This window comes from Oncorhynchus masou, chromosome 18, assembly GCF_036934945.1.
Source record: "Oncorhynchus masou masou isolate Uvic2021 chromosome 18, UVic_Omas_1.1, whole genome shotgun sequence".
Taxonomy (NCBI): domain Eukaryota; kingdom Metazoa; phylum Chordata; class Actinopteri; order Salmoniformes; family Salmonidae; genus Oncorhynchus; species Oncorhynchus masou.
The window spans coordinates 26130779-26147278 of record NC_088229.1 but is presented as its reverse complement, the minus strand read 5'-3'; the positions used below and the strand labels follow the sequence as shown (position 1 = coordinate 26147278).

The 16500-nt window shown below is 46.7% G+C and overlaps 1 pseudogene; it reads right to left on the bottom strand.

Moving 5' to 3' along the window:
- LOC135504308 (plexin-A1-like) overlaps positions 1-16500 on the bottom strand; it is a 283703-nt pseudogene that overhangs the window by 18873 nt on the left and 248330 nt on the right.

Here is a 16500-nt window from a genome sequence, read left to right as displayed (position 1 = left end):
CTGCAAATTCTATCCATATACTGTCCATAATGTACACACACACACACACACACACACACACACACACACACACACACACACACACACACACACACACACACACACACACACACACACACACACACACACACACACACACACACACACACAAAGTACCAGTGACACCTACTCATGCAAGGGCTTTTCTTTAATTTTTAACCATTTTCTATATTGTATAATAATAGTGAAGATATCAAAACTTTTAAATAACACATGGAATCATGTAGTAACCAAAAAAGTGTCAAACAAATCAAAGTATATTTTACATTTGAGATTCTTTAAATTAGCCACCCTTTGCCTTGATGACAGCTTTACACGCTTTTGGCATTCTCAGTGCCTTCAGAAAGTAGAAAGAAGTTTTCCACATTTGGTTAAATTACAACCTTATTCTAAAATGGATATTTAAAAAATCCTCAGCAATCTGCAAACTATAACAATAAAGGTAAACAAGTACATTTTATTGCAAATTGAATATAAAAAACAGAAATACCTTATTTACATAAGTATTCAGACCCAAAATTGAGACTCAAAATTGAGCTCAGTTGCATCCCGTTTCCAATGATCATCCTTGAGATGTTTCTACAACTTCATTGGTCCACCTTAGGTAAATTCAATTGATTGGACATGATTTGGAAAGGCACACACCTGTCTATATAAGGTTCCCTATATAAGGTCCCATGCCAGAGCAAAAAAAACAAGCCATGTCGAAGGAATTATCTGTAGAGCTCTGAGACAGGATTGTGTGGAGGCATAGATCTGGGGAAGGGTACCAAAACATTTCTGCAGCATAGAAGACACCCAAGATCACAGTGGACTCAATCATTCTTAAATGGAAGAAGTTTGGAACCACCAAGACATCCTAAAGCTGACTGAGTAATCGGGGGAGAAGGACCTTGGTCAGAGAGGTGACCAAGAACCCAATGGTCAGTCTGACAGAGCTCTAGAGTTCCTCTGTGGAGATGGGAGAACCTTCTAGAAGGACAACCATCTCTGCAGCACTCCACCAATCATGCCTTTATGGTAGAGTGGCCAGATAGAAGCCACTCCTCCGTAAAAGGCACACGACAGTCTGCTTGGAGTTTGCCAAAAGGACCCTAAAGACTCTCAGACCACGAGAAACAAGATTATCTGGTCTGATGAAACCAATATTGTACTCTTTGGCTTGAATGCCAAGTGTCAAGTCTGAAGGAAACCTGGCATCATCCCTATGGTGAAGCATGGTGGTGGCAGCATCATGCTGTGGGGATGTTTTTCAGTGGCAGGGACTGGGAGACTAGTCAAGATCGAGGGAAAGATGAACGGAGCAAAGTACAGAGAGATCCTTGATGAAAACCTGCTCCAGAGCACTCAAGACCTCTGACTGGGGCGAAGGTTCACCTTCCAACAGGACAATGACCCTAAGCACAGAGACAAGACTCTGAATGTCTTTGAGTGGCCCAGCAAGAGCCCAGACTTGAACCGGACCAAACATCCTCTGGAGAGACCTGAAAATAGCTGTGCAGAGATGCTCCCCATCCAACCTGACAGAGCTCGAGAGGATCTGCAGATAAGAATGGGAGAAACTCCCCAAATACAGGTGACCCAAGCTTGTAGCGTCATACCCAAGAAGACTCGATACTGTAATTGCTGCCAAAGATCCTTCAACAAAGTACTGAGTAAAGGGTCTGAATACTTATGTAAATGTGATATTTCAGTTTTTTATTTGACATTATGGGGTATTGTGTGTAGATTGATGAGGAAAAAAACATCAAAATATGGAAAAAGTCAAGGGGTCTGAATATTTTCCGAAGGCACTGTACACACACACACACACACACACACACACACACACACACACACACACACACACACACACACACACACACACACACACACACACACACAGTACATATATTTCTACTCCGGACTCCGACATTGCTCGTCCTGATATTTCTATATTTCTTTTAACTTTTTTTTCTTTTACTTTTTAGATGTGTGTATATTGTTGTGTATTTTTTATTAGATATTACAGCACTGTTGGAGCAACAGTAGGAACACAAGCATTTCGCTACACCCGCAATAACATCTGCTAAATATGTGTATGCGACCAATAAAATTTGATTGGATTTGAACAGTATTAAAAAATGTGTTAGAACGGGCAAATGTGTGAGTGTGTCAACAGATGAATGTGTGAGTGTGTCAACAGACGAATGTGTGAATGTGGCAGTGGGTGAGTGTGTGAGCGTGTCGACAAACAAGTGTGTGAGTGTTTCCATCTCACCGGCGCAGCAGCAGCTTGGGGTGGTTCTTGCTCTCCAAGTTCTTGTCGATGAGGTCAGAGAGCAACTGTTTAAGGACCCCCGTGGCGTACTCCATCTCCCCCTGCAGCGCAGTCATGATGAGCGACGCCACGTTGCCACGGTCACGCATGGAGAAGGAGCGCTGCGCCTCCAGGGTGCGGATGAACGTCAACAGGAAGTGCTTCTTGGTGAGGAGCTGGCCAAACAGAGTCAGGGCCTTCTCCTGGTTGGCCTGGACCTGTCAACAACAACAGCATCAGACCAGGGGACATGTTGTCAATGTAATATATAAATATGTAAATATTTTGGAGTAGGGCTAATGGAGTAGGGCTAATGGAAATAGTATAGTACATAGATGGAGTAAGGCTATTGTAAATAATACATTACGTAACAATACATTTATATCAAGCGTGACTATGTCATGTATACAAGCCATGAGATGTTGCCCTATGAAGGAAATACATTGTTATTATTACATTCATGACCCTAGTTGCTTTTAAAGCCTGCAGTGCATTCTATCTTAGGAGCTGCTTCCTCAAATACCTTATGATCAATTTGCCATAAGTTGTCAGCATAACACAGGAAGAAACAGAAAGGAAAGGGAGAGGAAGAAGGGGGATGCACTGAGGCATAGAGAGGAGAGGGCCTGTGCAGAGATGTGTGTCCGGGGGTGGCTGGGTGAGAGGCGAGGAGAGGGCCTGTGGGTCGGGGGTGGCTGGGTGAGAGGGGAGGAGAGGGCCTGTGGGTCGGGGGTGGCTGGGTGAGAGGAGAGGGCCTGTGGGTCGGGGGTGGCTGGGTGAGAGGGAGGAGAGGGCCCGGGGGTGGCTGGGCAGAGAGGGCCTGTGGGTCGGGGTGGCTGGGTGAGAGGCGAGGAGAGGGCCTGTGGGTCGGGGGTGGCTGGGTGAGAGGCAGGAGAGGGCCTGTGGGTCGGGGTGGCTGGGTGAGAGGCGAGGAGAGGGCCTGTGGGTCGGGGGTGGCTGGGTGAGAGGCGAGGAGAGGGCCTGTCGGTAGAGGTTGGCTGGGTGAGAGGCGAGGAGAGGGCCTGTGGGTCGGGGGGGTGGCTGGGTGAGAGGCGAGGAGAGGAGAGGGCCTGTCGGTAGAGGTTGGCTGGGTGAGAGGGCGAGGAGAGGGCCTGTGGGTCGGGGGTGGCTGGGTGAGAGGCGAGGAGAGGGCCTGTGGGTCGGGGGTGGCTGGGTGAGAGGCGAGGGAGAGGGCCTGGAGAGGTTGGCCGAGGAGAGGGTGTGGGTCGGGGGTGGCTGGGTGAGAGGCGAGGAGAGGGCCTGTGGGTCGGGGTGGCTGGGTGAGAGGCGAGGAGAGGGCCTGTGGGTCGGGGGTGGCTGGGTGAGAGGCGAGGAGAGGGCCTGTGGGTAGAGGGTGGCTGGGTGAGAGGCGAGGAGAGGGCCTGTGGGTCGGGGGTGGCTGGGTGAGAGGCGAGGAGAGGGCCTGTGCAGTGCAGTGCTGTGCGTCCGGGGGTGGCTGGGTGACAGAAGCTTGTTCCACAGGCTGCCATCTGTCACTTCTCATCAGCAACACTACAGCCCCCTCTAGACCTGACCCACAATCCGTCACTCTAACTCTCTCACACAGATGAGGCAGTGCTACTGGGTAGTGTCTCTTCAAAAGAGAGACAAACATCCAGTACATTCTGCAATGGCATAATGTCAGTCCCAAACAACACCCAGTATGTGTTAATAAAAGGAAAAACAAGTCAAAGTACTGTCTTTGTCTTTATGAAAAAACACTTCTTCCTCCACTAACCTATCCCCTGGCCCCATCCACCCACCGACCTGTCTCCCATGATCCTCGTCTGCCCTCACAACTCTGACATACATTCAGTCATGTAGACAGTTGAGGACCGGCATACCATACACCATACAGTGACTCCACAGAATCTCTCTTCCTTCCACTACACAGCCTAATAAAGTGCCTCAATTTTCCTCAGCTGAGCTAAATGAAATTCCAGGGCCTCTGGGGAACAGGCTGGGTACTGTAGGTTGCTTTGGGGAGAGCAGCTACACAGAGCAATAAGGGATTGAGCCGTGTGTATGGACAGTTGATTACGACTGGGACCCGAGGGGAAATTCGGTAGAAAAGAAACACAGGCAAAACAATAAAGATGTAATCCCTCCCCTTTAGAAGAGCCTGTGGTTGACAAGGCAGGCGGTGGAGACAGTCTCTACACTGTATTCCGACAGCCATTTGGATATATTTCATGGTAAACCAGGTGGGATTTAATGATTTACTTGTTTTTCCCACTGTAAAATAATATAAAATGATATACGATATAATGTGTACTGACATTGATATTACATGCAGAAAAACATACTATGTGATGTGGCTAATGTATATAAAGTGGTATAGCCATAACATATAACCTAGATCATAGGTTCCTTTCAGTATGCAGCCAGAGTATGGGGTATAGATATAGGTAGATATAGAAAGATAGGTATAGATATAGATGTTCTAGTCTACATGCTGCGGTGGCAGTGGTGGTGTACCTCCTTGACCCGTACCTCCATCTCCTTGAGCACGGGGTGGTCCTCGATGCCAGGGAACAGGACCCGCATGGCGTAGGTCCTGTACTCCAGGAAGGGGATGCCAGCTCCGTCCAGCTCCTGGGTCAGCTCGTGGATGTCTGTCTGCAGCTCTGCAAAGGCTGAGGGAACACACAGACAGACAGACAGACAGACACAGCGGTTAGTAAGGATGGACTTAGGAAAGGATATTCTGGATGTAGCGTATCTTCATTACACTGTGTTGCACAGTGTTAATGTCACCAGCAATCATCTACCACCGCACCAATTGGCTTCGAGAAAAAGACAGATGGACAGGCAATAAAATAGGATGTTGATTTCATTCTTCTGGTACTGGGTTTCTGAAATTGAATCCCCATTCTTGCTGGAAATTTGAGAGGAGAGTCGAACCAGAATAAAATAATTACAGAAAAAGAGAGCGACGGAAAGAGAAAAAGAGAAAACAAAGTTCATCTGAAAGAAAGTCAATTAATTGCATGAGTGGATAATTAATAAAGGAGCAATGCGTTTCATGCATCATTTCCTCCAGCTGTTATTGGCCTGCGTCGTCTGCTGGGACTCTAATAGTAGAGTAGATCCTCCCTCTGTGGGGGCTTCTCTACTTCTACATACAGAACAGCAGCCACTTAGATATTATACACACCACATTCCTACAGGAAAAATGCAAGAATTCTATCAAAAATGAGAGGAGAAATTAAGGCTTTATTTTCATGGACAACAAACACGGTCCGTTCAGTATGAGTCCAGTTATTCATAGAGATAAAATAACTATTTAAATCTTGTCCTATTTAAGTGGAAGGGTCGGTTTCCTTCTACTTTTAACGATTGGATAAAGGAAGTTATGCAACACCTCAAGCTAGAGAAAAAAAACCTGCTCCGTTAGAGGGATCTGCAATTACATTTAATATCTGGCAACATTTCCTATCCTTTCTGGAAGACATTCCCCGGCTAATTTCACAACTCCATAAACCAACCCAAATTAGAATTTGGATCATTATATTTTACTTAATATCTTTGTATTATTTGTACTATTTGATTATATTACTCATTGTATATCATGCCTGTTTTAAGTCTGGTTTTGAGGCTCTGTTATAGCATGGTGGGGGGGTTTTGGTTTGGTAGGGATCCATGTGTTTTGCCCTCTACCTGTTCTGTCTGAACGGAACAGCAGCTTTACATGAATCACTCTACAATCTGTCTGTGTTATCTGTATAATCATAAAAGATGACAAATAACAAATAAAAGAGGCAATAATAACTATTTTAAGTTATTATTTAAGAATTGTCAACATAAATTGCTGCCAGAAAAGATGACTGGCTATGTCTAGACGTTCTATTGATTGAGTAAATAAAAGAGTTGTTCTTCATTCTATTGAGTTTGTTGTGTGTAAGTGCTGAGGCAAAGCCACCATTACATCCAGCAGAGTAAACTACACAGACGATCTTCTCCCTGTCCACAGTTGCAGCAGCATCTAATCTGTTAATGACTCATTAGCCATGTGACCGTTAGTGTTGTCTGTGTGTTTGTTTGGATTACACTGCTCTCTGATGGCCCTTCCAGCACGGTTCACTGAGCTCCACCTCTCCTATCATCCAGTCCTCTCCCCTGCTGACTGACACTTAGTGTGACACGCCCAGCTCCACGCTGCCAGGCCCGCCCCACAGTCTGCTGGGGCATGGGGCGGGGACACAGCAATGCTCCACTTCCTAGTGGAGCTCACGGTTTCTACACCAAACCTTCCAGCTAGGTGTAGAATACTGTCACTATCTGGTGCTGCTGGTCTTTCAACAATGCTCATTATATCAGGTATACAAGTGGAGTAACAGCAGTTTTACATGAACCACTCTACAATGCCCCCTGTACTGTTCCATCTGACCCTCTCTCTCCCTGCCAGATTTCTCCTCCCTCTATCTCTGTATCCCTCAGTGTTTGGCCACAGGCTGTGCTATGGGCTGCGACTGACAAGGTTGTGACCCTCCGGACATCCAGCCACAGATAATGGCCAATTAGTCTCCGTCCATCTCTGAGTACAGCAGGCAGGCAGAGCCCAACGCAGCAGAGAAGCATTGCACCGCACAACGCCACAACACCAACAGGGTTGTCAGCACAACACAAACGCACACACTCACACATTCTGAGGATACCGCGGCCACACCACCACAACAGAGCTTCAGGCCGGGCATCATCCACACCAACATGTTACCATGACGACTAGACAGAGCACAGCTACAGGATAGTGACATATCCACATAGAGAGTGATTATAAAATAGAGAGACAAAGAGAAAGAGTAAAAGAGAGAGAAAGAGAAGAGAGACAGAGAAGAGTGAGAAAGAGCGAGAGAGAGAAGAGTGAGAGAGAGAAAGAGAAGAGTGAGAAAGAGAAGAGAGTGAGAAAGAGAAGAGAGTGAGAAGTGAGAGAGAGGGAAGAGAGAGAGAAAATAGAGGGAGAAGAGAGAGAGAGGGAAGAGAGAGAAAAGAGAGAAAGAGAAGAAAGTGAGAGAGAGAGAAGAGAGAAAAGAGTGAACATTTATTTAAATATACACTACCATTCAAAAGTTTGTGGTCACTTAGAAATGTCCTTGTTTTTGAAAGAAAAGCACATTTTTTGTCCACCAGTCTCAACATCAACAGTGGAGGCAACTCCAGGATGCTGTTGCAAAGAAAATGCCATATCTCAGACTGGCCAATAAAAATAAAATATCTTGGCAAAAGAATACAGACACTGGACAGAGGAACTCTGCCTAGAAGGCCAGCATCCCGGAGTCGCCTCTTCACTGTTAACTTTGAGACGGGTGTTTTGCGGGTACTATTTAATGAAGCTGCCAGTTGAGGACTTTTGAGGCATCTGTTTCGCAAACTAGACACTAATGTACTTGTCCTCTTGCTCAGTTGTGCACCGGGGCCTCCCGGTGAGTGAGAAAAGAGTGAGACGTATACAGTGCCTTGCGAAATTATTCGGCCCCCTTGAACTTTGCGACCTTTTGCCACATTTCAGGCTTCAAACATAAAGATATAAAACTGTATTTTTTTGTGGGACACAATCATGAAGTGGAACGACATTTATTGGATATTTCAAACTTTTTTAACAAATCAAAAACTGAACAATTGGGCATGCAAAATTATTCAGCCCCTTTACTTTCAGTGCAGCAAACTCTCTCCAGAAGTTCAGTGAGGATCTCTGAATGATCCAATGTTGACCTAAATGACTAATGATGATAAATACAATCCACCTGTGTGTAATCAAGTCTCCGTATAAATGCACCTGCACTGTGATAGTCTCAGAGGTCCGTTAAAAGCGCAGAGAGCATCATGAAGAACAAGGAATACACCAGGCAGTTCCGAGATTCTGTTGTGAAGAAGTTTAAAGCCGGATTTGGATACAAAAAGATTTCCCAAGCTTTAAACATCCCAAGGAGCACTGTGCAAGCGATAATATTGAAATGGAAGGAGTATCAGACCACTGCAAATCTACCAAGACCTGGCCGTCCCTCTAAACTTTCAGCTCATACAAGGAGAAGACTGATCAGAGATGCAGCCAAGAGGCCCATGATCACTCTGGATGAACTGCAGAGATCTACAGCTGAGGTGGGAGACTCTGTCCATAGGACCACAATCAGTCATATATTGCACAAATCTGGCTTTTATGGAAGAGTGGCAAGAAGAAAGCCATTTCTTAAAGATATCCATAAAAAGTGTTGTTTAAAGTTTGCCACAAGCCACCTGGGAGACACACCAAACATGTGGAAGAAGGTGCTCTGGTCAGATGAAACCAAAATTGAACTTTTTGGCAACAATGCAAAACGTTATGTTTGGCGTAAAAGCAACACAGCTCATCACCCTGAACACACCATACCCACTGTCAAACATGGTGGTGGCAGCATCATGGTTTGGGCCTGCTTTTCTTCAGCAGGGACAGGGAAGATGGTTAAAATTGATGGGAAGATGGATGGAGCCAAATACAGGACCATTCTGGAAGAAAACGGTCGCAAAGTTCAAGGGGGCCGAATACTTTCGCAAGGCACTGTATATATATATATATATATATATATATATATATATATATATATATATATATATATAGAGAGAGAGAGAGAGAGAGAGAGAGAGAGAGAGAGAGAGAGAGAGAGAGAGAGAGAGAGAGAGAGAGAGAGAGAGAGAGAGAGAGAGAGAGAGAGAGAGAGAGAGAGAGAGAGAGAGAGAGAGAGAGAGAGAGAGAGAGAGAGAGAGAGAGAGAGAGAGAGAGAGAGAGAGAGAGAGAGAGAGAGAGAGAGAGAGAGAGAGAGAGAGAGAGAAAGTGTGTGTGTGTGTGTCTGTCATACCTTCTTTACATTCAAGGGCCACTCTGGACTCCAGGTTGTCCATCTGCAGCTGCAGGCGTTTCAGGGTGCGGTCAGCATCGCGAGACTTCCTCTTGTAGGCGATGAGCACAGCGATGATGACCAATAGCAACAGACCGCCACCTCCCCCGATGCCGATGATGGCGGGCAGGGTCAGCAGGCTATCTGAGTAGATCTGGAGAGTACCAGGGGAGTACTCGAACCCACCCACCCGGACCTGAACACACACACACACACACACACACACACAGAGAAACACGTCACAGAGTGTAATCAAACAAAGCAATCACAACAGTTAAAGAGACTTCCCCTCAGGAACCAAAGTCATTAATAGGAGTAAAACACTGGGAATGGGTTCTAGCAAACAACATTTACATAAACACAGCAGGTCTGACAGAACCTATTACTGGAATATCTCAAATCAAGGTATTCAGTGGGGGGTTGATAAGGGTTTAGATGAACTATGATTACTGCACTTTAAAGTAGAGCCTCATCAAGTTAACACAACCAAAGAATGTTAGACTTATAAAATTGGGTTGTTTTGGTTCAGGTGATAAAAGTTCCTCCTGTTGATGACATTCGAAACATCATCTATTTTCTTTTAGAAACCGGGTCGTTCGAGCCCTGGATACTGATGGCCGTGGTATAAGAGACAATATACCATGAGTATGACGCAAAACTACTTGTTACTGTTCTAATTACGTTGGTAACCAGTTTATTTATCATGGCAATAAGGCACATCGGGGGTTCGTGGTATATGACCAATACACCACAGCTAAGGGCTGTGTCCAGACACTCAGCGTTGTGTCGTGCGTAAGAACAGCCCTTAGCCGTGGTTGTTGGCCATATACCACACCCCCTCGGGCCTTATTGCTCAATTGTATTGACAAGGAAGGAACTGAAGAGAACAAAAAAAAACATAAAGGCCAAATACATTTCTTAGAAAACTGGCAGGGGGCACAGCCACCAACACACAGTTGTGCATCTGAGGGAGCAAACAAAACAACACACCCACACACTCACACACACGACTGCACCCATCCAGAGACACAGACTTGTGGGGTCCCCTGTACAGGTATGTAGGTCATTTTACAGAGGGAATACAACACATAGCTGTGCCCTTCTTCCCAGCCCACCACACACACACACACACACGACTATTCAATATTCAACATGACATTTAGTTACAGAAATAAAATCCAGCTCCAAGCCTACTGGTAGTTTGGAGAGCCTTCATATTGAATTACATGGATGCATTGTCAGTACTTTCAAGGTATTCCAGACTAGTAAACGTCACACAGACAGTGTGACTAGAGAGGAGAGTGGAGGTACGTTTGGAGGGGACTGTGTGGGAGTATTTGAGAGAGTAGCCTTTGCACATAAAAAAAAAACTATTCTACATAAAATGTAGAATTTTACTGAACAAAATGAACTGATGGAATTAAAATATGAGAATACATGTTAGGTAAAGCCCAGTGAAGATGAGGGAGATGAGGGAGTCTTATGTGAAATGGTATCGAGTGCCCACCGTGACTTTGTGCTGTCCGGTGAGGTTGGGCCATTCACACAGCAGCTGGGTTTCAGAGAGGGTTAGCACACAGGGGGTCTCCCCGATGAACACTGTGTAGTTCAACCTGGAGTTACCAGGGGCCGCAGGGATAAGGTTACGCCCCTGAGGGGACAAACAGAAACACAATGTCAAACTTTAATCAACATGGCTCAGCCTTTCATCCATGGCTAGGAACAGTATAATGAACCTGGTCTTCAACCAGTCAGGCAACTCCCAGGATCCAAGGCTGCTAGCGGACAAGTCTGAAGCTGGCTCCAATGTTGGAGGATACAAGAATTCTAATTGACAAAAGCTTTGGGAAAACTTCAATTTTTTTCTTATTTTTTTTCCCAAGTGTCTCTCTCTATGCCAAGGTGTGAGAGCGAGGGCATTGTCTGACAGATCTGTAGCCTTCAACTACAGAGAGAGGAGCAACAAGAGGAGCAGGTGGAGAGAGAGAGAGTGCTGTTCTGCCACCCACTGCTCCCGTAGCATGAGAGAAGAGCAGATTTCCAATCCCTCTCTCCACAGGGCTCCTCCCGGGCAGGTCACGCCCTGGAACATTTTAGGCATGCATTCTATCCACTATCATTTCACCCTGCATCAGGCACGCACCCCGACACCACCTCTAGCAACACACATCATATCAGATGCGAAATGAATTCCGTGGCGAAAGCAATGCGCATCTCGTAAAATACCCCTGATTATTTCACCAAATTGCTTTTTCTTATTCTCATCACTGTGCTAATGTGGAGGTTAGTTTTAACAAGCCAGGCGGGGGATTCTCTCTGCAATCAGAAAAGGTTTCGTTAATACATTTCATTTAAAGAAATTATAGTTGCTCTGTTTTTTTTTTTCTATTTCAATTGGCTCACAGGAAAATAATGAAGCACCGCCATCACAATTTTTATGTTTTGAGTCGGAGCTGGGGGATACTTGTACAATCTACATCGAATAATCAGTCGATTATTTTATATAATAGTAGAATTATACACTGTATTTCAATAGGAATTTAAGCTAAACAAATACAATTATATTAATGGTTTATGAGATAGACAGGTGAAAGACAAATCCCTGGTAAACATTTAACAACATCAATATCAAGTCATTAAAATGCGTGAGCCTCTCCCCCCAATCCAGCCACTCTGCTCGGGCTCTTTACCTTGAGGATGAGAGGGGAGGTGGGTTTTAGCTCCAGGACCCCGGTGGGGCTGAGGAGTTCGAACACGGGGTCGGGGTAGTAGCTGAACGTCTCGTTGACCACCATCAGAGCGTGGACGTTGTCCATGTAGAAGCCGATCTCATCCGGCCCACTGCCTGTGTCTGAGAAGCCCCTCTCGGAGTCGGAAACCGACGGGGCCAGGCACACCATCACAGAGTTATTAAACACTGTGCAGTTCTGAGAGGGAAAATGGTTTTTAGTAAAGTGTGATATGACAAATTGTTTGGTCCCCTAGGGAACCCAGGTTGCTGTATTGGTTTATATATATCTCATTATAGGTTCTCTAATCCCCAGCTAAACATTCGTAAGTCTAGGAAAATATTACTGCTTTGGTGTGTTGTGTTTATGTCTCCAGCCATTGCTAGTATTTTCAGAACTGTAATAATCACCTACGCTGTATGCTTCTCTACAGGGACCACTAAACATGCTAACCAACATTGAGCACAAGGACCTCAGCAGCATTGTGTCTAGAGGAGAAGCTGGTTTAAACTGAGCACAAGGGACGGGGCATTAGGACACGGTCATTAAGCAGAAGTTGATTCCCTTCTGTTAGAACTGGAGGAAAGGTTAATGGAGCCCCGTGGTGCAAGGTGAGGGGGTGAGGGGGGATTTGCCAACACTGCTTTGTTGTCCTGTGACATTTGAAAGGTTAAACGGCCTGGGGGGGTGTTGGATGTCTTGTTCCAAGGAGCAGGGCAGAAACAAGACACTGAATGGGCAGACAGTCTGACGGCCACCTTGGAAGACACACCGTGTGACATGGTGTGTGTAGGTGAGGTGTGTGTGTGTGTGTGTGTGAGTGAGTTGAGGTGTGAGTGAGGTGTGTCTGTGTGTGAGTTCAAGGTGTGTGTGTATGACTGAAATGTGTGTGAGTGAGGTGTGAGTGAGGTGTGAGTGAGGTGTGATTGAGATGTGTGTGTGTGTGTGTGTGTGTGTGTGTGTGTGTGTGTGTGTGTGTGTGTGTGTGTGTGTGTGTGTGTGTGTGTGTGTGTGTGTGTGTGTGTGTGTGTGTGTGTGTGTGTGTGTGTGAGTGAGGTGTGTCTGAGGCTGCACCAACCCTAACGAGCTAATATAGACAATGAGTTGTAGGTTAAAATCAGAGACGCAACGACTGTTTGACAGAGGATGGGATTTTTTAGATACGTTTCTGCTTATGATCTCTGACATTTTGTAAGACTATTTGTTAGTCAACTCACCTATAATTAGATACATGCAGCTTCACCAATAATGTAATAAATCGTTAGAATGAATGCTTCAATCTCGTTGACATCAGTATAGTTTAATCTGTCATTTCTGCTTTATTCACAGAGAGAAGACATTTAGGGACCGGGGAGAAAATACAATAACAAAACAAAAACGGGAAATGTGGAAAAATTCCAAATGACATCAGTTTTATCATTAGAAAGCTGTTAAAATGACCCAACATGTTTCTGATAAGATTTCACTTGGGGTTGTATGCATATTTTATGTGGTTGAAATACTATCAGCGTCTATGATGCTGATAAAGATAGCACCTCTACAGACTCTAATTGTGCATTCGCATTCTCTCAAGATGCAAAAATAAATTAATCATATTTCCATTTCTGTTCCCAACTCAAAATGTAGCCTATATTTGGTGTATCATTTTACTGCAAGAAATGCTTATTTCTGCAGGAGTTAATATGAAGGCTGTTTGAGAGGTTATAGACCTACAGTCAATGTCTAGATTTCAGTTTCCATTTAACCCATCTGAACAGTAGGCTACAGTTCCCTTGACGTGCCATAGGCCTATTTGAAGTCCCCGTCTTGTGACTGTTGAATTTGTACAGCGCCTCACAATCATCACACATTACTGCCATCATCCTCTTTCACCACTTCACCAAATCTTTCCCACAACAACATTCATTTTCCAGCCCTCCTTTCTCTTCATTTTCAACTCTGCATTTTGCAGCATTTCTCTTATTGAATTAAACTCTGACTTTGTCCTTTTTGTCTTTGTAGATCAACGTTAACTTTGTCTGTACGTTCCCAAAAGCATTTGTCGTTTGGCATGTAGGCTATTTGGCGCGTGTACAGTTAGGACCTAAAGTTAAGGCTTATGTTATAATGACAGATAGCCCCCCAAAATGAAAGAAAAACCTAAATTACACAAGAATTATACATTTATGGATTTTTTAAGGCATTGTTTTTGTCGGGGACTACGGGTTATGAGTCAACCCGCGCATCACTAGTGTGTGAGTGAGGCGTGTGTGCGTGAGTGAGATGTGTAAAAGTGAGTGATCTGTGTGTGAGTGAGTGAGTGAGTGAGGTGTGTGTGAGTGAGGTGTGTGTATTGAGGGGTCTGGCCAGGTTCATACTCACATGGAAAGACTCGGCAGAGCCATACTTCGCTCTGATCTTGGGCTCTCTGATGGTGGCTAGGTTAGTACCGCTGATGGTCAAAAGGGTTCCACCACTGACGAGACAAAATAATAACTTGCAATTATGTAAATGTGAACATGCACAACAAATTAGAAGACATCAGTAGATTGAAGTATATTCAGTTGCCAGCATTGGGTGAAGTAGTGAATATACACCCTGAATATAAGACGTGTTGTATGTGTACTGTAAGTACTAGGAGACAGTCACAAATGGAGTGACTAGTTACAATCATAGTGTCTGGAAAGCCTGTACATAATAACACCCACTATGTCTGGGAAGTAATGAGTGCCTTCATCTCCTGTGCTTTCCTTTGTCTACCCTAGTGACTGCTGTGTTCTCTGCTGTCGACTTCCTTCACCCTAAATGCATGGATGAGGCTGAGGTTGAGACTGGGGATGAGGCTGGTGCTGGGGCTGAGACTGGGGATGAGGCTGGTGCTGGGGCTGAGACTGGGGATGAGGCTGGTGCTGGGGCTGAGACTGGGGATGAGGCTGGGGATAAGGTTGAGACTGCCTTAATACAGCTGGAAGCCGACACCAACTTCTCCACAGAAGTATTTGTGTAAAGCCTCTACCTCCTGCCCGGCTCTCAGAAAGCCCTCTTAACTCAGCTATACGCTTAACGATTAACCGACGGGACATTGAGAATAGACTCTCTCTCTCTTCCCCACCAGCGCAGCCCCAGTACCATCCAGAGCCCCAGTCCCATCCAGAGTCCCAGTCCCATCCAGAGCCCCAGTCCCATCCAGAGCCCCAGCTCCATCCAGAGCCCCAGCTCCATCCAGAGCCCCAGTACCATCCAGAGCCCCAGCTCCATCCAGAGCCCCAGATCCATCCAGAACCCCAGTCCCATTCAGAGCACCATCCAGAGCCCCAGCTCCATCCAGAGCCCGTCCCATCCAGAGCTCCATCCAGAGCCCCAGCTCCATCCAGAGCCCCAGTCCCATCCAGAGCTCCATCCAGAGCCCCAGCTCCATCCAGAGCCCCAGTCCCATCCAGAGCCCCAGTACCATCCAGAGCCCCAGGCTCATCCAGAGCCCCAGTCCCATCCAGAGCCCCAGTACCATCCAGAGCCCCAGTCTCATCCAGAGCCCCAGTCCCATCCAGAGCCCCAGTCCCATCCAGAGCCCCAGTCCCATCCAGAGCCCCAGCTCCATCCAGAGCCCCAGTCACATCCAGAGCCCGAGCTCCATCCAGAGCCCCAGTACCATCCAGAGCCAAAGTACCATCCAGAGCCCCATCCAGAGCCCCTGCTCCATCCAGAGCCCCAGTCCCATCCAGAGCCCCAGTCCTATCGAGAGCCCCAGCTCCATCCAGAGCCCCAGCTCCATCCTGAGCCCCATGACCAGCTCTAGCCCCAGCCCCACCCAGCCCCCGGCCCCAGGCCCAGCTCTAGCCCCACCCAGACCCCGGCCCCAGGCCCAGCTCTAGCCCCACCCAGACCCCAGCCCCCTGGCCCAGATCTAGCCCCAGCCCCACCTAGACCCCAGCCCCCGGCCCCATGCCCAGCTCTAGCCCCAGCCCCACCCAGACCCCGGCCCCATGACCAGCTCTATCCCCAGCCCCACCCAGACCCCAGGTCCCATGACCAGCTCTAGCCCCAGGCCCCATGCCCAGCTCTAGCCCCAGGCCCCATGCCCAGCTCTAGCCCCAGCCCCACCCAGACCCCGGCCCCATGACCAGCTCCAGCCCCCGGCCCCATGCCCAGCTCTATCCCCAGCCCCACCCAGACCCCGGCTCCATGACCAGCTCTAGCCCCAGCCCCAGCCCCAGGCCCCATGACCAGCTCTAGCCCCAGCCCCAGGCCCCATGAACAGTTCTAGCCCCAGCCCCCGGCCCCAGGCCCAGCTCTAGCCCCAGCCATAATCTGCATGGAGCTCAGCAACATGGCTCCACTGGGCTTTGACAAAGTAACTTTGTGAATGGATTCCTGCTTTTCTCTCTCCTTTTTCATTCTCTCTCAATTACTCTAGCTCTTCCCTTCTACTTTGTTAATCGTATTCTCTCTTTGCTGTATATTATGAAGCAATTTAGCAGCCACTTATTCAATCAATAAGCTATTTATTTTATTTTTTCACTCCAGAAAACCAAGAAGTGTTTTAATCTAGTCTCTTTTTCAGAAAGTTACAAATACGATATGA